Source organism: Cryptotermes secundus, unplaced genomic scaffold (genome assembly GCF_002891405.2).
Source record: "Cryptotermes secundus unplaced genomic scaffold, Csec_1.0 scaffold330, whole genome shotgun sequence".
Taxonomy (NCBI): Eukaryota; Metazoa; Arthropoda; class Insecta; order Blattodea; family Kalotermitidae; genus Cryptotermes; species Cryptotermes secundus.
In genome coordinates this window covers 3,056,019-3,082,281 of record NW_019734317.1, presented here as the reverse complement: position 1 = coordinate 3,082,281, position 26,263 = coordinate 3,056,019, and positions in this window count along the sequence as shown.

Below are 26,263 nucleotides of genomic sequence, written 5' to 3'. Positions count from 1 at the left end.
GCAGCCACTTCTGGCCTATTGTACCAGCCCCAGATGATAGGTGAGGGTGAGTGTGGAGCAATTGGTGGAATCAAGATTAGCAGGGAAACCGAATTACACGGAGAAAACCTGCCCTAGCGCCACTATGTCGACCACAAATCCCACTTGAGCAGACTCGGGATCAAACCCGGGCCGCCGCGATGGGAAGCCAGCGACTAACCGCTTGAGCTATGGCGCGGCCGGCTTGCAGCTTTGCGACGCTTATAATGAGTCGCGTAAAGAATCCGTCAACTATAAGAGATGTTGTTAGGTGCATTGAAGATACACCGACATGACGACCGCATAAACTTATTCTTCCACACACTGCAAGGCAGAATATGCACCTGCTCTGCTGGTTCGTTCGCGGATTTGTTGTCTTCTACCCTGAAGATGGAGGCGGTACGTTCCTCCGAAACGTCGGTTAACACAATTTCTACAGGCGCCACATCCCAGAAGACGGCTTTCTTCATAGTCACCGCCGTGAAAGCATCAAATCTTACAAGAAATTAAATTAATTAATTCATGCATTTACTTATTCATACAAGTATCTTGGCTTGGCGACGGTCAAATATAAAGAACAGACGGAAAAACAACGCACATGATATTAAAGAATTGAGAAAGACCACTAACAGTTTGCTTGGGATCTATTATAATCACTGAATCATTGAACTTACGAACTCAGCTTTTTTCGTAACTTCGAGGGGAAAATAGAATATAGATCAACAACTCGAACAGTTCGCCTGTTACTGCGTCTACTCGTTGTCACGGATACGCGCTTTTGGCGAGCCGTTATCTAGCAATGGGCTATACCGCGTCTGTTCGTTGCCACGGGAACGTGTTTGTCAGAGTATTAAAATGCATCGTACAGAAGTAGGACGTGAGGCTGTGGGTTCGATTCATGTGACTCATGTCAGGGTTTAGTGGCAGGGTATTGTTAACATGACAATGGTCCTTCAGTTTCCATAGGAGACGATGAATTCACTGTCCAGCCACGGGATTCTGCTCCCACAGTTGGATACGAACGTGCATATGCACTTGACCAGGTACTCGAATGCATGCTGACCTCTGTAAGTAGCTAGCAGTGGCTATCAAGTCTCTATCGCAGCTACACGCAAAACATTTGGATTGAAAATGAAACCAGATTTCGGGCTTTAGATGATTCTGAAAGCCGGACACTGAATACCAGAGAAGGCTACTTGAGTTTTGGAGCGGCCAGTCTCCGTGATTTATGGGGGTAGAATGTAAAATGGAGGCAAGGGAGATAGATATAAACACACTAAACAAACAACAGAGAGTAACAATACGTGAAGTACGGAAATAAAACAAAAAAAAAGTGGAAATAAACAAAGAATGAAGTGTAAGAAAAGTAGAACGCAGGTGATGATGAGAACACAAATCCCATTTGGTAAGAAGAGTGTGCTTGGTTCTTGCTGAATGCACTGAACGAAATGTCTATCGAGCCAGCGACTCCATCGCATCTGCCGTCTCTTTTGTAATCTCTAATCCATTATTCAGAGGATATAGAACTCTCTTCGGTTACTTGCCCATTTCGATTTACATGGATAATACGAACGCACTTCAATCTTCCTGGATTCCTTACATTTCACAGTCAGTTCAAGCGTCTACTGACATCAGTAGGCAATGACTAAACGTAAATACCTCCAATTGGGAGGCTCCTCCTTGAGAAACTGCCTGTAGCCAAGCTGGGCAAGAAAATTCCTTCCCCATTTACAGAACTCTGAAGCCTGATGACAACGTGCAGAACAGCCTGGTACTGACTGAACCCTAACTTGAATCCGCTCAATACAGTACCCATCTACACACATTACTTGAGAATAATTTTAAAATCATCCTCCCACCTACGCCTGCAACTCACTCTCTTCTCTTCTCTTCAGCGCTCGCAACTAAAATTATGTATGTAAATCTCATTTCCCAAGCATGGTACATGCTCTCCTACTCCCAGTTACAACTGCCTCTGAAGTTACAACTCTGTCACGATCATACACTTTTTAATACTCGTACATATCTAAAACTGTAATGACAGTGATCATTAAAAATACTAACATTAATTTCTTTAGCACTCAGAAGTCCTGAGTTTGAACTTTCCGAACTGCAATGCATCAAATATTTAATTAACAAAATATCAAGTTTTAGTGGTTATCACAACTGACTTCTATTTAAGAGGTCCGATTTCGATTCTAGGCGCTGTTTTACTTAATTTTTCTCACGCTTTACAGGCAAATGCTTGTATAGTACATTAAAATAGTCCACGACCACGTTCCCTCCCATCCTTGCCAGTCATTCAATATTTCTTGGTTATAATCTAAGCAGCTGATTAACTGCAGTAAAAGGAATAAAGAAACGAGCAATTTCACATTAACTAATTCTTTAGAGTATGTCAACATCATCAGTTAATAATGTCACAAAAAAAAAGTATCCCCACAAGCATGCTGAGAACTTTCTTATGAGACTCGAGCTGTAATGCGAGAGGGGACAAACGGTCTACAGACTTGGCGCCGCCCGCCCGACATAACAAGTCAGTCTGTAAAACTCAGTTTATTCAAAGCTATTTGCATCAACATCCTCGCTGATGTATCGTCCTCTTTATCAGAGCGAACTTGCCATCTCAACTGTGTGGTTTGCCTTCAAATGACTTTCTTCGGATCCACACAAACCCTCTCGATTCAGCTCACTTAATGCTCCATTTTCTTTAATTGTTCTTAAAGCGTTAATCCTGGTGACACAATGAAGTCTGCTTGCCGTCTACAGTCGACTCCAGGTTCAATAGGATTTACATTGTCACATGAACACGGGGTTGGGCTCCAACGCATAAGATGACAACAAACAGAGTCACAATGAATCACTTCTACTGGCATGTCTAGCGATTATAAAGGAGTCCCTGACACTGAGTGGTGGCGGAAGGGTTGATGCACTTGGTGACGAGGAAGTGCCTATAAGCACAGCCAATTTACTTCTAACATTTTTGGAGGGAGTTATTTTGATTAATGTGTCAAATTAGTGTCTCATTTGTTTTTCTAATGGGCGTGAAATTTGGTTTTCATAAACTATGGAAGAAAATAACATGATTCAATAGGGCCAAAAAAAAGTGAAGAAGGTGAAGGAGAGTAACATAATATGGATGGGGGGAAAACCCACGAGAAAAGAGGGAGTTGATGAAATGAAAAAGAAAAAGAGTATAAAATATATTAAACATAAAATGAAGAAGAATATAGGAAGGAAATAGAGGAAAAGGACAACAAAATACATGAAATAAATGATAAAGAATAAGAAGGGAGGGAATAAGAAATAAACATAAATAGAGGGAGGGAGAAAGCAAGAAAAGAAGCATACCCAACTGCAGTTAAATATCAACTGATATCAAAAGCAGAAAATTGGTAACATTGAAAGTTATTACTGTCACACATTGCACCATGACGTCATTACAAATGTCGAAGTCGCGGAAGTATCTCCATGGTAACAAGTTTCGAACAGCTGCTGGCTATACGGAAGCGTCGCTTTGTTTCTGCTTCATAACTCAGCACAGACTCGGCGAATATGAAATTGTTCATTTCACTATATGAGCAAGTGGATAAGCGACACAAGACGAATACACATAAGCATTCAAACGGCTGGGGACCATACATCCCGGCTCGGGCTCTTCGTAGCTTTCTTAAGTACCTCCAGCCAAATTCTGAAATTACATTTTGCAAAGAACACGTGTAGCTGAGGGGAATACCCGGACCTAAGAGGGAACAAGTAGCAGGAGGCTGAAGAGAACTAATGAAGAAAAGCCTCAAAATTTGCACCCATCGCCAAAAATCATAAGGATGAAATGGACGGGGCTTGTAGCACTTGTGGGAGAAACGAGAAGCACATACTAAGTTATGGTAGGAAATCACGAAATAAGAGGCCTAAGCATATATGGGAAGATAACATTACACTGGATGCGAGGGTAGGAAACAGATTCATCTGGCTCAGAATAGAAACCAATGAGGGGCTCTTGTGAACATAGGGTCCATAAAATTGAGGGACTTTCTTGGCAAGCTAAGCAACTATCAGCTCTCGAATAACTTTTCCGTTTAGTCAGTTAATGAGCAACTGCTTTCTTGAGCCGACGGTCGAACTCTCCTGTAACCCCACTGTACCTAAATGAACTATGCAGTTAAGAAAGTGTCATTAGAAAGCAAGACGTGTCCCACCTATTGTCATAGCATGCATATACTTGCACATCTGGGACCAAGTCCGAAGACCTCCTGTAGCTTTGCGCACAACAGCTGCGCATTAAAGCGGTATTTGCTATGCAATTAAGCACAGATGTGTTCGCAGAATGCTTGCAACTTGAGCATAATGTTGTTCTCTCCTTTCATAAGAACAAACACGGATATGGAAACACATAAAGTCATAACTTCGGATGTTCTATGGGCCTTTGCCGGCTTGATTTCAGTTCCAGGAAATAACATTGGACTGAGAACGTCGGAACAAAGGATTGAAGGGAGAACTTAAATGTTGTTGATTTCTACTATTCATATTCTTTAAATGAATTATATGGAGTAGAGTAATTTTTATATGCTACTAGTCGCCCAGATGATCAAGATATTTCCTGCACTCTAAGGAGCAGAAAGATTCATTACCGTGTATACTCGAGGCCGACACTCGAGCCTACGTCAACCACCCGAATGCAGTTCACACACTCAAACCCAATTCGTGTACGGCCACTTTTAGCCTTGTTGCCACTTTCCTTAGTTTGAAAAAATAAAAAGAGGCTTAGAAAACAACCTTGCTGTGTGTCTCCTCTAATAAGCCGGAAGAGTGGAGACAGAAAAAACGGTCTTTGCTAGGCAACAGCTCGATAAAAACATTCACGCGGCAACGAATACAACGCAACAATAGGACTGTTGGACGAGGAGTTTTCTGTGTGGTTCGTGTCGTATCGAATATTCAATATGTAGTAAGAAGAAATTAGGCGATCAGTTCTTCTCAGAACTTATTGTAATATTATACTGCCATCTACGCATAGATCTCCCAGACGATCTCGTTCGGTCAGGTTTCGTATGAATTTCGCACCTCTTCAGCGGTACTAATGGTCCCGCTAACATCTTCCGCGATATGATCACTTTAATAACACACACAGATCAGCGTAAATTATGAACATCCACATTACCAGTTTTCTCAATTTATCTACCGCTTCCTTCCTACATATACGCACGCCCATCAGCACCTTGCTCTAATTCCCTCAATTTATGTTCTCCTTCAGGTTGACTCGTATAAAATGACATGTAAATATTTCTTTTATTTCTTATATTAGTGCCTACTGTCTTGATTATGATCGTGACATAAAAGATTCTGAACTGAAGAGCTTCCCACTATCTATATACTAAATATAAATCAAGATAAAAATATCCGAAATACACAGCACGTGACTTCACTGACACCACTTGTGCAAGTCTTTTAGAAACTCCAGTCAGGTTCCGGATACAAGCAACAGCTACAGCTTCACAATATGTAAACGCAAAATCGTTTTCAGTTATTGAGCACTGGGGAGTGGGGCGAAACCACGACACTCGAGCCCGTCACACTTTTCACCCAATCACTGCAAGTGGATTGGACGGAATGAATTGGAAATGACAACAAGGCTGGGACATGATTGCTGCCTAACGCTTTTCCAGCTCGAAACCTGCCCCCCCAGCCCACCCACGCAACAGCACTCGCTTCGCCTGACTGCATTACGGACAAGACAGGCAGATCGGCCTCTAAGGCTCAAACAGACCCCACAGAAACTGCGTGGAGTCTCTGGAGTGTCGAAAAGTTCGCTCATACACGGAAGTGGCATAGTTCAACTGGGCCGTCTTGCGAGAGCAGCTGGTTCGTTCACCAGTTGTTCAACGACGTTTTATCACTACAAACCTTCTACAGATCTCCATATATGAATGTCTTCACCAAAGATACAATTAACAGTAATGGGCATAGGAAGAGGCTTGGGAACGTGCCGAAGAATAACCAGTCCTTATTTTCACAGACCAGGTAGCACTGCAACCAGAATGCAGTGGTGTGCAAAGCAACGACAACTTAATTAACTTTCCATGACTTTTTACATAACAAGTAGTTGAAAGAGGTCTATCTTCTGGGATGTAATGCCGTACAGCCCGCTGAAAGTCAACCGACGTTTCGGAGGAACTTGTCTCTTCCATTTTCAGGGTTGAAGAATAAGCCAAGCACGAAACTAGAGTGAAAGCAGATAGCAAGCAGAGTTCCAACGGACCACACGGCGCTATATTGCAGAAGACACCGCTGTGGGAGCCTCAAGTCCTATAATAAATTGTTTCTTTTCATGTATATTTTAACATTTTTAATTGCGTTATATTTAATTAACAAAGTCCTATGGGTTTTACCCAAATGTGGCTCGTCTCTTCCGTGCTTACGTCCGGAAAGAGGCTCGCACTTTCTATAAAACGAGTGAGGTACAAGGCCTCCGGGTCAGAACATGGTCTTGCAGCGAGACAGCGCGCCATCACACTTCAGCAGTACCCGTGTGCGGCATTCCCTGGGCGTCCAGTACTCGAGTAAGTAGATGTGAAGAGGAGTGATCACCGGCTGTTTGCCTCTATGTTCATACGGTCTAGTCCGTTAGTTCTCTATATGGGTGATGGATGTACAGGACAAATTTCACTCCTCACAAGCTGTCAAAGTTATAACAACCTATCACAAAAAGGAAAAAGAAAGAATATTGGAAGCTACAATTACAGTTAGTGAATATATTCTATGGCCAACGTGGCAACAGCTGATCTATAGATTCGGTGTCCGTCGAGCTACAAACAAGGCTCACATCCAAAACAAAAGAAAAGAAGCACTGTTATTTGTAAGTCACAACAGTTGTTCTGTGTTAACGCATCCAGCACATATCGAAATTTGAAACGTCTCATTAATTTCTACAAACATGAATTGGGAAGGCCGAGAAATGTAGGTGACTGACTCTGTGGAAGAGACTGAGCCTCAGACTCCGAGAAACAACGACACTCTTTCGGCTGTAGACTTAGAAATATCATGGACGGCGAGTCGGTAAGGACCTGGAAAGAACGGCTTATTTTAAGATTCAACCCCAGTTTCATTTCACAGACACGGACGAAAAAAACTTAAGAAATCATGATTTTATTTTTATTACTATTCTTAGTGGGGTGAGACTTGGTACTGGGACCACAACTGGTCTATTTTACCAGCCCCAGACGACAGAAGATGTGGAGCAATTTATGGAAAGAAGACTGGCAAGGGAAACCGAAGTATTCGGAGAACACCTGCCCCAGTGCCACTTTGCCCACCACAAATCACACATGACCTGACGTGGGCTCGAACCCGGCCACCACGGTGGGAAGTCAGCGACTGACCGCCTGAGCTATGGTGCGGCCAAGAAGTCATGATATTTACCGACCCGACCCAGACTCAAAGAGGTACTGTCACTCCCTCCTAGTCGACAAAAAAGGATTGAGGAAAGATACAGACGGTGGCTTTTCGGTAAATTTTCGAACCTCGTGGATACTAACACTAATGCACAGATATTTCGTGTAAGTGCAATGTCCAATGAGAATCAGGTGATGATTACGAACGATGAATTTCGAGGAATCAAAAGTCGAGCGATAGTGATTACCTGCAAACACACATGTCAAACCACAGTCAGCGATCCGGTCAAGATTCAACCTTGGTTCTCCAAATGAAATCGGATGCGAGTTGCGCTTCATTACAAATTGACGGTGAGTGCAGATGTTTCCTTCCTGTAACTTCCTACACACACTTCTGGCAAGTAACGCTCAATGGTGACATCAGTCGCTCTTTCAATGCGAGAACACGCAAAACTTAGCGAAAAAGTCACTTGTCAACGTACGTATGATAAACATACCTAAGCGTGTGATATCACAGCAACTAAGTGCATGGAGTGCAGCAGCTATTGGTTGCTCAGATTGTTAAGAAATTCAACGGATTTTATCGAAACCGAAATATAATTACCGTGCTCATATTAGCAGCAACTGGATTCCACATCCTGACACGGCTGAATACACTCTGTGCAGTGTGTAACGTCAATCTTTCCCATCTGATATTTTTCTTCAATGGCTCTTCCAGCCCATTCAGGGCCCAGGCCGCTTATTCGGTTCCATAATCATTTTTCACAGACGGCAGGACTGCTTGGACGAGTGATCAGCTAGTCGCAAGACCTTTACCTAAACACAGAACAACACAAACACATAATAAACGTATACAGACGTCAAACATCCATGCCTTAAGTGGGATTCGAACCCACGATCCCAGCGTCCGAGCGAGGGATCGCAGTTCATGCCTTAGACTCCAACTGATCACACCACAATAATACGAACTAGTCTCGCACAACAGGCCTACTGATACTGTGACGTATATACCTATTGCTAGGCAACGACTCGGTAAACACATTCCCGCGAGAGCCAACGCGCGCAACAATAGGACGTCCATTGCTAGGCAACGGTGCGGTGAACACTGTTTTCTGTGTGGTCCGTGCAGAGGAGTTATCTTGAAGACAACTGGCGCTACAGTGCAATTGACGGTATAATTGTGAAGAGATAACCAGCGAGCAACGGAAACGTCTAGTGGAATAACCATTGCAGAGAGATGTTGCCAAGTAAAGTCTGGTGAGAGTAGACTGAGAAGGCTTAGTGTGAAGTGATCTATAGTATGTATCAGTAACAGTGTTGTAGTTATTTGTAGTTACGGCATGTAAGTGGTGAACAAATCTATTCACCAATCCAAGCCCCGTGTATGGTCACTAATACACGTGACAATAAAATTCCGAGTTGAAACTTCAGTTCTGGATGACCCCAAATCCGACATATAACTTGGATATAGAGTAGGGGACATGATTACCTCCATGTAGTGCAGACGTAGACTATACGGTGACAGAGCACGGAGTTCCGACTCCTACCATGTCCATGGTAACAAGAGTCCACTCGAGTGCCTATCCAGTCCTTAAGGTTAGAGCGGCCGAAACGTGAAGCCTACTTGCCGCATCAACTTGTTCCGAGATTTAAAGGCATGGAGCTTAACTTCCAGGTCTTCCTGGCGTCGTGCTCAAGAGCAGGAAAACTTGCGGAATGAAAACGCCGACCTCAAAGGCCAGTCGATGAAAACTGAGTTGCCCGTTATTGTGTCGCTAGATTAGGAGCTGTTTCTACCGGCCATCAATTGTATTACTGGGTGTAGGCATGCGGAAACACGCACAGTACGGATCTGGCCCGTTGCCTACCACTCCCTCCTAGCAAAAAGTTGGTTCATTGTGATGCAACTGGAAACGGCATAAACTAAGACCGCGTACTCTATTTTTCATATAGCCAGACATTGGCCTCTTTGAGGCTTCCGGTGTCAAACATGGCTGTGGACACATTTATCATACAGAGAAGTAAAAAATACTTACTTCTTTTTAGTTTCAGTGTGATCTCTATGAAACGTGCATTGCATTTCACATCTCTTGCTGTCATCGAGTATTAATGGAGCCGCACAAAGCTCCTTGTCTTTGTGAACAGTTCGGAGGTATGGGGTACATAATAACTGACGAGAAAGCTCTACATATTTCCGAAGAGTACTAATAAATTAGTAGTGCTACTAGTGGGTAGAAAGGTAAAGATGTACCTGTGATGAACTAATTAAGCACTACGACATGAAGGCGTAGGGGGGAATGGATGTATAGATCCATGTTTTCTTGACCTCCGCACTAGTTGGAGGTGAGTGGTCACCTTCACGCCCCGGGCGCTCTACTAGTGAGTAAAAAGGTGTATTCGAATTTGGAGCACGCTTTACGATTTTGTGCACGTAGTTCATTACAACTGATAACAATTTGTTGAAGATACAGAAACTTTGTTACAATCCTAATCACATTACGGACATCAAAGCGTCAAGTCTGAAGGTATCAATCGCTGTATTACGTAAAGGTTAACTATACCTAGAAAATTTTCATACAAAACTCATAGTCTACATTCAAGGGAGTCCAAACGTAGCGAAATTTGCGTGTGGTCTAGAGTTTCCTGGACAGAAAAAGGCGCAAATGTCAAAATCGAAAACAAAAACCATGCTCATCTGCTTTCTGGATATCTCTTCATTTTGCGGGTTACCTTAAGATGCTGTCATTAACCAGCTCATATATCGCTAGCTGACAGAATGACGGATGAATTCGAATAAACTGGGAAGAAAGTGGTCATACCTAAACAGATGTATTACATCGATATTCGTCTGGAGACACCACGTACCCACGAAAGCCACAGGCAGAAGAGCGGGTATCCAGGCTGAGCACCTCCTAAAATTTAAGCCGAAAACGTTACCTGCAGACCAACCTGCTTGGGTCTGCTGACATCAAACAACTTATGTCTTACAAATTCTTTTCTTCCAAGAGTCCACCAAGCACTCCCCACTTTTAAGTTGTAGGATGATAATTGGTTTGGAAACCGAAATACTGGGGAAAGGCTGCCCTAGTTCAGTTTTGTCCACTACAAAACCAACATGGTCTGATATGATACGGAACCTGGACAGCCGCGATGAGAAGCCGGCGACAGACCACCTGAATTATGACATCGCAGAGTATTCGTAAAAAGAATCTGGCCAGAGAAAAGCAAACGCGGCTGCCAACTTCGCACCATCGCTAAAGGTCTCGAACGGAGAGCGGGAGACGCAGAAATATCATTGTTGGAACCTTCATTTTACTCCCCTAATTTCTCCGGCGTGAACTTTTCATGCCACCACAACCAAAAATTTCGTTAGGTTTAATAACATTTTATTAGCAACGCCAAATTAACAGTAAGACCTTCGGAACATGGTTCTAGCAATACTTTCAGGCATGGCAGAGCTGTTATTTTTTTTAATTCGCTTAGTGGGGGGTGGAGTCCAACTGGGTTCACTCGGCACGGCGGCCACTGATTGGCCTATTGTAGCTTGCCCCGGGTGATTATGATGGAGAATTTGGTGGAATGAAAATTGGCAGGGGAAACCGAAGTACTCGGAGAAAACCCGCCCCAACGCCAGTTTGTCTACCACAAATCCTACTTGACCAGACCTGAGATCGAACCCGGGCTGCCGGAATGGAAAGCCAGCGGCTAACTGCTTGAGCTATGGCGCGGCTCTGGCAGACACGTTAGTCATGAGACAAGTACTTTGCAGACGACCACACCGGCTGTAGGTTTTCTTACACGGCGAGTTTCATACTCATATACAACAACTTAACAAAGAACTGTAGCAGGCGGTACATATAGGACCACTGGGCTTTAACAGACTCATAGAGTAAGACTGAATTCCTTGGCACTGTCGCATGTTTTAGTGACTTGTAGATGGGGCTTAGATTGGCAAATCGATTTACTGGATATTCAGAAGTCGTAACTACAATTAGTTCTTACACTCTCAAGATTACTGTAACTAAACAGACGAAATAACGGCTTCAGCACTTCAACTGTTCAGCTGCCTTCTGAATTCTCATCGACTGCATACCGCACACAGAACTCTGGTCTGGTCCCTTCCTCTCCGGGCGGCTGGGATAGAACGCACCTCCTTGAAGAGATCTGTTCTTTCACATCCATAGTAATTGTTTGCTTATGTATGCGTTGTCACGGGAACATGTTTACATCTGCTACCTAGGCAACGATGTATTCACTGCTTTTGTTGTAAAGGAAATATGATTACCGAGCCGCTGCCCAGCAATGGCAGTCTTTTCAGACTTCACTATTCCGGCTTTCAGGCGTCATATCACAGCATTATTGCATTAAATGGGTCTACTGTGCTAGCCACAGATGATACGAGCAAAGAGAGCTAGCGCTCAGAGAAAAGTTTACTTCTTCGCGGTCCTGGGATTGAATTCAGGGTCTAACAGCCTGAGGCATGGCACAGCTCGCACTCATTTTCTCCATTTCCCCACTGCGCTACTGTCGGTCTAATCACAGCCATCACGCCAAGGTCGATGCTTCCTTCACCTGACAATTCTTTCTGTCTAAGACGTCATCCTCTCGGAGAAATATTAATATGTTTTGATTTATTCTGACGTATATTTCAAGTCATTTGCATAGGAAGAGCAAGCAGAATGGCAGACCTTAAGTCTGGAAGTTTTTTTTCATCAATTTTCAAAGAATCTCATGAAAGATTCATCCTTCAGCTGATGCCGCATCGGCCCAGCAGTGCTGATACTTCATCAGACACATTTCGAACAACTTGGACGAAGTGATAAAGCTTCTGAATTGTAACCGAGAGGAGCCCGGTTCGAATATGGGCGGGAGTGATGATGTCCTAACAGCATTTTCATAGTTTACCTCAGCGCTTCCAGGCAAATGCCACCACAGTACCTTAAATGAAGCCATGACTCCTTCCTTCCACGAACTTCAAATTCATGATTCACTAAAATCGAGTCATTTGATGCTATACATCTTGAGTTACTGAGACCGTTGTTAAATATACAACATATAAATGCATCCATCACGCTCAACTGCAAGTTATTTAACAATGCAGTACAATTATTTCTTAGAGAAACATAGAAGCACACTGGAACAGTGAAGGGGACTACGCCTCTCTCTACATTTGCTCTGGACAGACAAACCTAAGCAAAGATAATCCTAAGTCAAGGTAGTTGGATGTGCTGGTAAGGACTCGAATTGAGTACCTCACGACATAAACCGATCACGATTGTCAGTGCCTCGGTCAAGATTCTAACAAAGAAACCCGCTGAATACAAATCCAACACCAATCACGATTACCATCAGACAGATCAATATTCGAAATGCGTAACTTACAAATGTAATTCCTGAACATATGAGATTAGGGTTTACACTGATTATGAATCGAACCAAATACCTTACAAGTATGTCAAGTGCCAGCCTTAAGAGTCGGCTACTCGGTCGGAATTCGAACCTGGAATTTCTCAAATACAAATTAAGAGCAGTCACGAGACCATCAACCCAGTCTAGATTAGAACCTAGTGCATCCAGAATACAAACCCACATCCTTACAACTACATGAACGTGGTCCGTATGTTACACTTTAAGCTCTACCTATCAATAATAAATAAGATGCTTTAAAATCTACTTAAATCTAACTAAATTCAGACAATTCTTCCTCCCGGTAGAGGACATTAAACGTTGATTTATTTTCCAACTATAAGGTGCAGGAAAACAATCACATTAGACCAACGTCTCGGTCAACCTGCAAAGCATCACAAACCACAACTGACTTAGACGCTCGATTTCGTTAGTGCGCCTGGTCTATATGTGAACAGCACCACAGCCCCAGCAACTTAATATTCAAGAAGAGGACGATATACATGACAGCCTATAACAGGGCAACAGCGGAAGCAATGACTTCGATTCCAAAGAGTCTTGCAAAATGCAGTTTCGGTAAAAAGGAAAGTAAAGGAAAGCAGGCTTGAGCGGTTCCTACATGTTAGTCGTAAAGACCAATATTTTCATATTTCAGAAACCCACGCCGGATCATGGCCAGGAATATTAGAATCGGTACAGTGACCTTTAGAAAACAGCATGTGGGAGCGGCAGTGAAAAATCAAGGCTGCATTCATAAAGTTGCGAGCACAATCAATTCGGGGATTGCTACCCACCATTCAGTTCAGAATCTTTCATTTCTCCGTCTCCTATCCAAGGAAACAGTTACTGAAATACGCAGAAGCATACTTTTAACAGCTACCTTTGCGTAATACTATTTGTATCATAACTGCGAGTGCAGCACAAACTGCGGTATAAATTATGATAACAGGGGGGTACGCCGTAGCGTAGTTGGTTGAGGCAATATGCTACAAACAGGGAAGTCGCGGGTTCGCGTCCCGATGAGGTGGATTTTTTCAACTGACCTAATCCTTCCAGGCGCACTATGGCCCTGCGGTCGACTGAGCCTCTAAAGGCGCGTCCACATTACTCGTGCTCGTGCTCGTTGGGAGACTCGTCTGGCTTTTACTTGTGCTCGTAAATCTTCGTCCATACTACTTCAGTTGCTCGCCAGGCTTCGGCGCGTGAGGATCCGTATATTTACTCGTAGTGTGCATAGGCTGTAGTGGTATTGTAATTTATTGGCTGTAGTTTTTAAATTAAAATTTTTAAATTTGCTTGTCTCGTGACTTGTCATATCGTTCACATTACTCGCGAGTATAGCGAGTCGCACGAGCACGAGTAGTGTGGATGCTCCTCTACAGAAACGAGTACCAGGAATATTCCTGGGCGGGGGGGGGTGAGGGTAAAGGGCGGCCGGCGCGTAAGGCTGACAACATCACCGCCATCTGTAAGCCGACTGTCTAGAGAAAGTGTGGGAGCCTCGACCTCTCGCTACTCTATGGGCCTTCAAGGCCTGTTACAGGGATAGCTTTACTTTCTACAGAAGCTTAGGTCCAATCAAAATTGTTGAAATTTTCAACATACTGTACTTTGCTGTGTGCCATTTTCAATTTAGCACTGTACTGTTGATAACTAACTTAAAAAACAGTAGAGTTCTTCTTGATAAGCTTGTAATGGCTCACCTATTCAAGAAATTTCCTGCCTTTAACTGCAACCGGAAGGTTTTGTTGTATTCACAGGGACCATTCGCTGAATGCTGAACCAGATAATTCTGAAGATGACGGTAGTGGGACGTTGGAACTCACCTACCAGACTACTAGATTTCATATCCAAGAAGACTACAATACAGACGAATCAAGTTTATTCAGTCTCGCCCTGCTTATAACAGCCATTCTAATGTTACCCTCATTCCTAAACCTCGATCTTCCAAGTGGACTCGTCCCGACAGCTTTTCTGAAGAAAACTGCGTACGTATTTCTTCACCTCCTACACGTCCCGCAAATTTCATTCTCACCCATTCTGCGACCAGAATACTGTCACGTGTTTCGGTAACTAAGACGCGGGTTTGGATTGGTTTCTGGGATCTTCACTAGTCGTAACTAGAACTAGTTCTTACACTCTCTAGATTACTGCAACTATAGCACATGTAACGCAACTCTTCTTCTGGCCACACTATTGTTCCCCCTGTAACTTCGGAACTCGAGTGAAGTCAATTCCCATTCCCGTATTTTCTCATATTCTCGGCACCGACCACGCATAGAAAACACACCTCTATTTTTGCGTAGCGCAGACAACACAGAAAACAAGTCACGTGATAGCTATTTCGCCAGTCCACTGGCGCGCGGACTGTTGCATAGCAACGAGCTATAAATATTTGTCTTATTGTTGCGTGCGCCTATGGCGGGGTGTCTACTGAGCCGTTGCCTGGCAATACGCTGACATGTCACAATATCATCTGTGGAAGAGCAGGCATACTAATATGATGAAACTCCTCACTGGGTAGTTTTCTCTAGCCTCGTCCTGCTTAATAATTTCTTCTTTTTCTCTTCTTCTTCTTCAAACATTAAGCATTACGCTCTTTGGTTTCTTCAATTAACATTTGGCGGACAAACTGGACGGGTTAAACTCATTAAAAGGTCTCTGCACACACAGGACATATGTCCATGCCAAGTGAGATTCGAACCCAAGACATCAGTGTTTGAGTGGCAAAAGACATTGCCGCTTCAGACTACGTAACCACAATCCTTCATCTCACTTACGTCCAAATACTTTCCTCAGTATCTTGTTCTCAAAATCCCTCAATCTGTGTTCTTTCCCTAGGCTGATAGACAAAGTTGGATACCCATAGAAAAAGTAGGCTAGTTGACTATCCCCTTCTTCCAACGAAAGTTCAGAAGCGCTACTACGTATGCCAGAGGGGGGTGGTAATCAAAGGGTATGGACAGCGATATTTTGTGTCGCTTCGTCTGCCCAGCTCAGCAAGTCGTTAGTTGGACCACGGGCGACTAAGAGCAAGTTGGAAAAATTCACGGAGCACGCAAGACTTTCTCAACCGGTCGGTAATTACATGAAAATGCTTTGTTGCAAGCTGAATGCTCCACCGTAATTATACGGTCACAAAATAGGAGCTAACGAGGATTTCAGCGATAAAAGACAACTCCACATTCTCTTTCATAAAGGGATTCACTATCAGTGTATCCTTGCACGTTGCAGTCAGCAAAGTTTTGTACAACGAAACACATGCTGATGGAGAGTTCTAGCGTCCCAATTTCGAAACCTCAAGAACTGGAGAATCGTGGTTCTATATCAGGCTCATCAAATTACCAACCTGTCTTTATACTTACGAATTTCTGTAATGCAATAAACAAAGCTAAAAGTTCGTTGTGTCGAAATGTTACGCAAAGTAGGTGTACAGGAAGTACGGTAGTAACGCTGCAACTAAACGTACCTCGAGTCAGCCTGAATTGGTGATTCAGCCGAGAGTCCCTTCAAGGAACGAGCTGCCCACGTTCTGCTACAGGTAATACAATCCGTTACAACACGCCCTGTTCACAACAGCTCAATTTCTGTACGCAACTCAAGATCATGCCGGTAGGCGAACGAAGCACTGAAAGAGGCCACGGATTTTCTTCCACCAATTTCCAGCTTCCCAACCGAGAGGTTTACTGCAGTGTTATGGCTGCAGATCTGCAGTACTGAAGTACGAGATTTGAGATTATTCGAGTAACAGGTTATCCTGGTTGACCTTCGTGTTCTTAATCATTCTCGTGCCGAATGTAAGGAAATAGGCTACGAGTAGGCCATGACTGTAGCCCATTCATCGTAGCCTTCACACCTACTTTGTCAATGGGCTTCACAACGACGCTGTCACTACCTAGAACAAATGGCGTCGAATACTAGGACGATATATGCATGATAATAAGTTGTGATGGATTTGGAGGGAAGTGGCGGCGGAATAATCGAGGTTCTATCCTGGCGTCTGCCCATCGGAACTGAAGAAAACCTTGTATACGAGTCTAGACCGTTACCACTAGGCCATTCTGTTCGTTTCTTCACATCTCACTTCATGCATTATCTCTGCAGCTGAAACTGTGACAGTAAACAACACAGCACAGGTCAATTTATCGCTATATATATAATAACCCTATAGTCAATCTACTGCAGCAGATACAGAACAGTTTAATAATTTACAGCAATAAAGTTTTAGGATCTGAGGCTGACTATGTCTGCCACTGCTTTCACGCCGGTTTCTTGCTTGGCTTATTCTTCGGTCCTGAAGACGGAGGCGATAAGTTCCTCGGAAACGTAGGTTGACTTTCAACGGACTACATGGCGCCATATTCCAGTACAGAATATTGTTAGTATTAAGACACTAACTTGGCCGCGCCATGGCTCAAGCGGTTAGTCGCTGGCTTCCCACCGCGGCGGCCAGGGTTCGATCCCGGCTCTGGTCAAGTGGGATTTGTGGCGGACAAAGTGGAGCTGGGGCAGGTTTTCTCCGAGTACTTCGGTTTACCCTGACAGTCTTCATTCCAGCAATTGCTCCACAATCACCCTCACCTATCATCTGGGGCTGGTACAATAGGCCAGAAGTGGCCGCAGTACAAGGGACTTAGTCCCACCCCACTAGCCATAAAAAAAGGCACTAACTTTCTTATTCTGTAACTAGTCAAGTGCCAATCAGATAAAACCCCAAACATAAAGACCAAGTACATGATAAGCCTCTACCAATATATTAGAGGATGGTACAGAAATGGGCACTAAAAATAAGGAATCCTTCCTCAGGATAAGGCCCAGTGACGGGCTCTATGGAACACGGAAATATGTCTTCTGTTTCCCAACAGACTTGGAATTCCTTGACCACGAGACGAACTACAAGCTTCTTAGTACGGATTCTGCAATGTACATTTAGTTATTGATTGGTTCTGATTGGAAAACGTGAACGGAAGAGCCCGTTTGAATTACCTACGAGTATATGAGACGATATACTGAAATACATGTTGTGAGATTGTAGGCTGGACTCATCTGGCTCGGGATAGCGTCCAGTTGCTGGCTCCCTTAACCACGACAATGAATCATCGGCAGGACATTTTTTGATAAGCTGATCGGCTGCCAGATTCTCAACCAGAACTATACCCCATGCAATGAGTCACACAGTTAATTTGTTTGGGTACTACAAGAAGCAAAACTGATTCAGAAGGTGAACTTGTTCAACCCCAGCCATTTGATAGATATATTTCAAGGCTGTTGTATGGTTTCAAAAATACATATCTGAATGACAGACCTGCATCAAAAGTCTATTTTCTATGCCCCTTCAACTGCAAAGAGGCACTTCACTGAACCTGCCTGTACAGGTGCTTCCATTACGACCCAACAGAGAAGCGATATGCAGCATGGGAGTTGGGTGCTAATTTGCCTGGCTGGTTGCCGAGAATCAGTGAAAAGATATTCAAATCCTAAAGTGAAAAGCATCAAGAGAAATGAATAGCAAGGAAAACTAATATTAGTAAAGAAAATCAGGATACCAACACGCGCTTACACAGGTCTGCGCAAGAAACGCTGATTTTTTATACTAAATAGATCTGCTGTCACTGTTCGCTTGTTCTTGAGTACACCATACAACTGAACAGCTACTTAGCCTACATAACGATATGGATCTGCCTTTTAATCCTACTAATGTATGCATACTAAACTGGATGTTACGAGGAAAGCAAAGGCTTTAGATTGGAACAAAGAGGAGACATAAATACGGTCAGGAGAGCGGAACCATCGCAGCTGCACGCCCAAGCTAGTCCACCCTCAGCCTGTTTCATTCTTGCTGCAGTTCAAAGCAGATATTCAAACCCGTTCGGTCCCTTATGACTGATATGAACTATTTTACGATTTGGAAATATGGCAAAGTACGAGTGAATGTGAAAAGTAAAGCAAGGTCATATTCAAGGTGAAACTAAAGATAATGTTATCCTTGCATTTAAAGCGGCGTCACGAAATGAGGACGTATGAAGGAGTGGAGGTTTAGACAGTCATTCTTAATATCGGCACTAGATGAAGGAAAGTGGTCGCCTCCATTTTCAGGCCGTTTGTCCCCGAGGAAAGAAGTCCTGGTGGGCCCAAGGTCAGTTTTGGATGGACAGAGAACAGCAAAATCTCTTCCTCTCCCAAGAATTTCACCCCACTTATCGAGCTTGTCGCCTAGCTATCTCTGCTCCTTTACGAGTATTAAATTATGTAAATTACGGAAATGCGTTCGTTCATTCGTTCATTCATTCGTCAATGGCTCTACAGCCCCTTGTTGGGCTCTGGCCTCTTCTTCAGTTTAGTAATCTTTTTTACACAGACGATAGGACTCCTTTGACGAGTAATCAGCCCGTCGCAAGGCCGCTACCTACGCACGAGACGACACAAACATCCATGAATTGAATGGCGTTCCAGCCCACGATCCCAGCGTTCTAGCTAGCGAAGACAGCACGGAAACGCTTACCACTGGTAAATTAGCAATGTGGGAGCAGAGCCTGGCGGTTCAGAACCACCAATATCAAAACTCGTCGGTCCCAATTACGTAATATTTCATGGTACGAAACACGAAGTCTTCAGAACTGGAATGAAATGTCCTACCAAAAAACATAATTCTACGTGTCGTGTTACATTAGCCCGAAAACTGACCTCTCACTCTCAAGGAAGGGCATAAATTGATGGTTCTTCAGAACAAAATATCGAGCAGAATATTTGGACCCATGGGAGAAGACTCAACAGGAGGACAGAAGGAATTAAAAGGCATATTCAAAATTTGTACTCTTCACCAAATATTACTAAGTCAACTAAATCTAGCGAGATTAGAAGTACAGGAATGTAACAAAACATGAAATTGCTCAGAACATCGGAGGAAGGTATCAAAGGACAACAGCATTTGGGAGTCCCGAGTGTAGATGAGGGGATATTGAAATGGGTCTTAAAGAAACTGGGCGTGATATTTCTAAAGGTTTAAAATATTATAATAAATCAATGTGCTCCACAGTACTACGTTATAAACTCACTTTGAAAACGAGTTACAATAGGCCTGCAAAATTATAGGAAATCATGTTCACTTCACACTACAGCATCAGACACAAGCACACAGATGAGTCGAACTGGTTGATAACTAAGTTTCCATTCAGTGTCTCACATTTTCTATCTGTATAATGATTATGCAAGGAAAAGGCTGATATCTGGATACCTGTTCGGCTTCCTGAGCTGTCACTTTCTCCTTTCCATGGTACAAAATGGAGCACTACTTCGAACTTCAAACAGTGGAAGAGTGATGACACGTAGTAAAGTACAGTTCCCTCTTCTTCTCTGGGCCCCTTGTAAATAAGGCTGTTGAATCATTGATGTCGGGCATATACTTCGAAGAGAAAGCTTTGCTTCTCGGACTTGTCACAGTTCGTCACCAACGTTCACGAAATTCATTTGTCTAAATATATTCTTCTCCCTCTTCTTTCTCATCATGCATGCTCTCTGGAGGTTACCGTGATGCATTTCTTCTAACTTGTTTGAATGGTAAACTAAAACAAAATTGTGTGGCTCCCTGTACACCACATGGACAAATCGGACAATTCACATTCAACGCACGCCAAGTGCAGACGAGAGGTGACATATGTCGGATCTTAAAGAAGATACAAGCGAACAGAAATCAAGGCAGAAATATTTTATAGTATTTGCCACTTTGTAAACACTATGGTTCAAGGGGGGGGAAGAGGGGGCCATAAAACAGGTATCAGGTAGTCTGAAAATGTAAGAAGGTAAAGTGAAACACGTCTCATATACAGTCTCTCCTGTCTTGATGTCAACCCCAATTTCATGTGGTGAACAGTTTCTATGAACAAAGCTCTATAAAAGGAGTCTCATCCCGTGTAGAATAAATATTAACTCCCTATCTGAAGACAATGAATCATGGCAATATTGTCCCCGTACACAATGTGCAGGAATGCCCCTGAATAAATCGCCTTACTTTAGTTTACGTTCAGATCTGCAGCGAAAAAACACTGCATTTGAACCGTTAAATCCTGTAAACCTAACAGACTTCTACAAACCAGCTAGCAGAAGCCTGTATTAAATTATTAATTAATTACATTTGCAGAGTATAGAGTTCTTTATCCAACAACTTCGGTGGGAAATGAGAGTTCCCATATGTATAAACCTAAGCTTCCTGAACCCCTCGAGACGATGATTTTACCTGAAATATCACAATCCAGAAATCTGGCTATTTCTTCTCTCACTGTTCAATTCAGTCATATCTCTAGAGCGCTAAATTATGATTTAAGCAACACAATTACTAACACATTTACCGGGCTGTTTGTGTTGTACCACCGCTCTACAATTCTGTACAAAAGATTATATGCACACTGGAACAGGTCTTCCTCAGTCCCTCCAGGAGAATTATTAGATATTCCTTGATATACTTGTAGGTTACGATTTTCTGGTCTCTAATGCTTGTGTTTTCGATCTCAACCTCATATTTTATTGACTAAACAGTCGCCGACTGCCGAAAGAGGTGTTCGTCCTGCTTGAAGGTTTGACGCGTCAAAAGGAAGACTTCGATGGGATGTTAAAAATATCGCAAACAGCCGATTCTCTGGCATGGCTTCAGCAGTGTAAACGGGATCTGGAAGTGTGAAGGTCGAGAGAAAAAATAAATTAAAACGCACTCGGAAACCTGAATACACGGCCGTAAGTGGGATAGTATAAAAACTGATCTTAAAGGAATAAGGTTGACTGTGACAAGCTCGAAGCACGTAGCTGGAAATGTCGCTAGGAAAACAGTTCATTGGAATCTCATTCAGGTGACGCTGAGTTGAAACGCATGGCCGGCCTGAGGGGAGAAGCTGAAATTTTAATGGGCACTTCAAACAGAGGGGGAAGATCGTGTTGGTTCTTGGTAATTACTACTGCAGAACAGGCGACGCTAAAAACAACACATCACGGCCTGCTGGTTAAGAACACAGCCAGCTGCCACATCATGTCCTTACAAAGTTTACGCATGCGCACTTACTCAGATCTTCACCACCGTCTCAACGGCTGCTTACTGATAAATTTGAACGCGCCCACAAACCGACCATTAAAACGGATCCTAAAAGCACTAGGATTGGAGGGTGCGGGTTCTATTCTTCTGATTCAGGATACGGCCAAGTGACGAGGCCTTCTGAACACAGCAACGAACTATCCGGTTCCATTAAGGGCGTTATGTATTTAGTTGAAATTAACATAACGTTAGCTATTGTGTCGTTTCTTTCTTCGGTTTCTGCACGAAAGTGTGCCGGTAAGGCTCTGGTCTTGTATTTGAGAGATATATAGCGCCATAAACAACGGAAGAAGAAGCAGTGTTGCAGACAACAGTATAATAGGAAACTTAAAAACGAGTGAACCCGTCAAATATGTAATTCATGGATAAACGAGATAAAGTGTATAAAATAAGGCAGCGAAGACCAGAAAACAGCATAAGAGACTCAGACAGAACAAGACATTGCCTAAGAATAGTTCACCACAGGATATTTAGTAGTGATGTATATGATAGCGCATTGTTCCGATAATACACAATGAGATTAACATGCACTAAAAATCGTACTTAAAATATCGTATCTAACGTGACTGAACGTACAAATTTAAGTAGACTGACACTATTTTAATACAAGCAAAATATAAAACTGAGTTGACCTGTGCATATAACGATATAAGTCAAATTAAAGCAAATCATTTTATAAATTATTTTATAACATAATTTGTAATATGGATTCATATTAGTTATAATTACAGTTCAGTATTTTATAGCTTTCAATAGTGTATCGCTGATGATGGCTCCAAGACAGCCGAAACCTATCGAGTACTTTTAACACAATTAATAAACTCAATTGACACAAACGCGTGGTGGGTTGAGTACTTATGTGTTATGTTGAGAGTTCTTTGAAGGTGAACATTTAACTCATTCTAGACACTGGAAAGCCGATCACTGTGGCCGCGCCGTCTAATACCTGAACTGTTTTCGCTCGCCTGAACACTGGGATCGTGCGATCGAATCCCACTCAAGGCATGGATGTCTGTCTTAATTCTGTGTTTGTATCAGGTAGCGGCCTTGCGACTGGCGGATTTCACGGATGCTCCAAAGAGGGGGCAACAGGAGAAGGAGAGAGATTGGAAAACTTGTCACAAACTGCAAGCAACATCATCTGCCGCATTCATTTGGCGAGCACTAATAAACCTATCGAACAGTTCAGTTTCCGTTTTATTCACATCGAAGATACTAAAAAATGAGTATTTTCATACTGGCACAATATGACCTCTTACCAGAGAACAGGGTGGTCTAGCGGTAACATTCTGGTATTGCAATCAGGGGGTACTTAGCCCGATCTCGGCCGTAATACCAGCTATCCTCAATGTGGTTATCGTGATTTTTCTCAGTACCGCCAGGAAAAAGCTGTGAGAGAGCCTCTATTATGCCACGACTGCTTCTTTCCAGATCATTTTCAATTCTTCCCAACCGGCGCTATATAGCCCGGCTACATAAAATAGTCCAGTAAAAGAAACCTCTTTCTGACAGAGAAAACAAAGGCAGGTTCCCATTCTACTCTTCAACGAAAAGCGCCCACCTCTGTTATATCAATCCAGTCGTACGATACATCTGACGGAACAATCCTATCGGAATTAACACCTCTGAGCGGCTGCAGGCATAGACAGATGCTACTCAGATCAAGAGAGAGGCTTTACATTTCCCTTGTCCTGAGAACAGCCTCTGTCAGAAATTAATCGCCTCAAAGCAGCTGCAGAACAAAATACACGGACTACTAGTCAGTAATAGCTGCGGACTTCAAGTATAGTCCGATTATTTTGTGGTGAACTGCACTAGGAGAGGAGGTGGGCGAAGCGTGGCAATGGGCTCAGATACTGGTAGCGGCAGAAGTGGCAATGCCAGCGTAGCTACAGAACTAGTCAGAAACATTCACTGCTAATTAAAACGATATTTACTGACGTACGTAGTTCCATTCAGGATTATCTCAGTGACTGTCTCTCATGTTCGGTTGTCCACAATGCTCTTACTTGGTACAGGAGACGTGTAACTTGTTCGTACCAACACGTCAAAGACTTTAGGCTCATAATTGATCATCATAAAACTCACCTACACATTTTCTGAATAATAATGTGTCCACCAAGTTTCCTGCCCAGCAACGACAGTAGACACCATAAAATAACAGTATAGAAGTTAAATGACCGACCGACCGAGCGACCGCCGCTTGTGGGCGAAGTTAGTGTCAACTTTAGCGGATAGAGGGTGTCGCATGATCAGCGCAACGCATCCCTACGGCCGTTAATTTCGGTTTTCTAGATTGGAGTCGCAATTTCCTTGAAAGAGCTTCTCGATTATCATCACGAGGCCGAGTGAACCCCGTTCCAGACCCACTAGTATACAGTTCGCTTGCGGACTAACACCACAAAGTTTGTTTTTTGTTGGTTGTACATAGGTTAAACGTAAAGCTGTCCTTGCGCTTAATTAGTTAAACACTATGCCAAGAAGACATATGGGGAGTGGAGGTATAGCGCCATTTTTTTTTTGACCTCGGCACTAAATGGAGGTGGGTGGGTCAGCTTCGAGCCCCTGCCGCTTTAGCCCCTGGGAAATAGCCTCCGGTATCCATTACATAGGAGGTTGGATGAGAATAAATGAATTGTACATGAACATGACACGAATCCACGATCAGCAATAAGGTCATAACATAAATACATACAAGCAATAAATAACTTTCAAGATGTTACAAAATTCAAGCAGGCTAGCTGAGAACAAAATAAACATAACTGAGTATCGTGATAAAATCAGTGGAAATTTAAATTCGGGCAATGCTTATTACTTAGTTCGAAAACTGTTATCTTTCCGCCCGACTTCCAAAACTCTGAATATCTGGGAGGCCTATCCAAAAAGATTTTTCTTTTTGGAAGCTACTGATGTGAAACACGGCCGTTCTTCTTGAACGAAGAATACAAATCATATGCCTAAGACTCTGAAAACAGAGCGCTCGGAGCAATATTCAGACCCAAGGTGAAGCAAGCACACACTGCGTACAGATTATCCAGTATTATTCGTAAAGTGAAACAAGGTGATGATGGTGGCCGGAGAATGTGGGTGATCATGGGGGAGTTGAGGAATGCTTATAGAATTTTTTACAGGAAAACCTTTCGGAAGGCCGAAACGGAGACTAACTCCAAAAATGGATCTCAGGGAGATATACTGTGTAAGAATCAGGAGTAGAGGGGCATCGGGTCGTGCTTCGGTACTAGAAGCGCAAATCTTCAGGCTCGATTTTCAATGTGTTCATTTTTAGTTGGTAAAGTAAAACAAGCCGGTCACGGTAGCCGAGCGGTCTAAGGCATGCACTGTCTTCGCTCGCTCGGAAGCCGGGATCGTGGGTTCGGATCTGTTTTCTGTGAGGTATGAACTGAATTCCTATATATTATTCTTATACATTGCCGGTCACGGTAGCAGAGCGGTCTAAGGCATGCACTGTCTTCGCTCGCTCGGAAGCCGGGATCAGGGGTTCAAATCCCACACAAGGAATGGATGTCTAGTTTGTGTGTGTGCGTTTTTCTGTTTGTGTACAGGTAGAGGCCTTGCGACAAGCTGATCACCTGCCCAAGGAGTCCTACCGAATGTGTATGACCGAGAAAAACCGAAGTGAACGGAGAAGTTCATGGAGGTAGGCCTAGGCCCACTGGGGATGTAGTGCCAAAAAAAAAAAAAAGTAAAACAAAGAACTGTCCGCAAGATGGAGGGAGCGGGTTTACCCGAAAAAAAAAAAAACATTATCACATAGCAGAGAGCAGTAATCTTCATATTCACCGCCGTACGAACCTTAGACCTCGAATATTAACCGAATTCAATGGGCGTCCATAGTGTGCGGCGGTGCACAGCGCTTAGGCGAAAAGCAAACTGGACAGTTTCTTGATATCAGTCTGGCCTTCCGCCACAGAACTCCGACATCCATTACCGGTGAGTGTTTAATGCTCCAGTTCTCCAGTGGACGACTGAATTTCTTTTTTAATGGAGCACCACTTTGCTTGCGCCGGTAGATTCTGGTGCCTGATTATAAATCGATACAGCCTGAGGAAGACACAGTGACAAATGAAGTCACTTTGTGGTGCGCTATGGACTTGCTGTGTGCCCTGACTTTGTTTTTAAAACTATTTAAGGCAATGTTTCTCAACCGCGGAACCACAATATCTCCTTGTCCGATTAGGCATTATTTTTAAAGTTTGCATCCTGCTGCGTGTATACAATCAACATATATAAATTCCACAGTCAACGCAACAACTGTTTATTAACATATATAGCACTACATGTTTCGACACAAACGCGCCATTCTCAGGTGCTGCAAATTTCACACAACTACTGAACTGCAAATCATTGC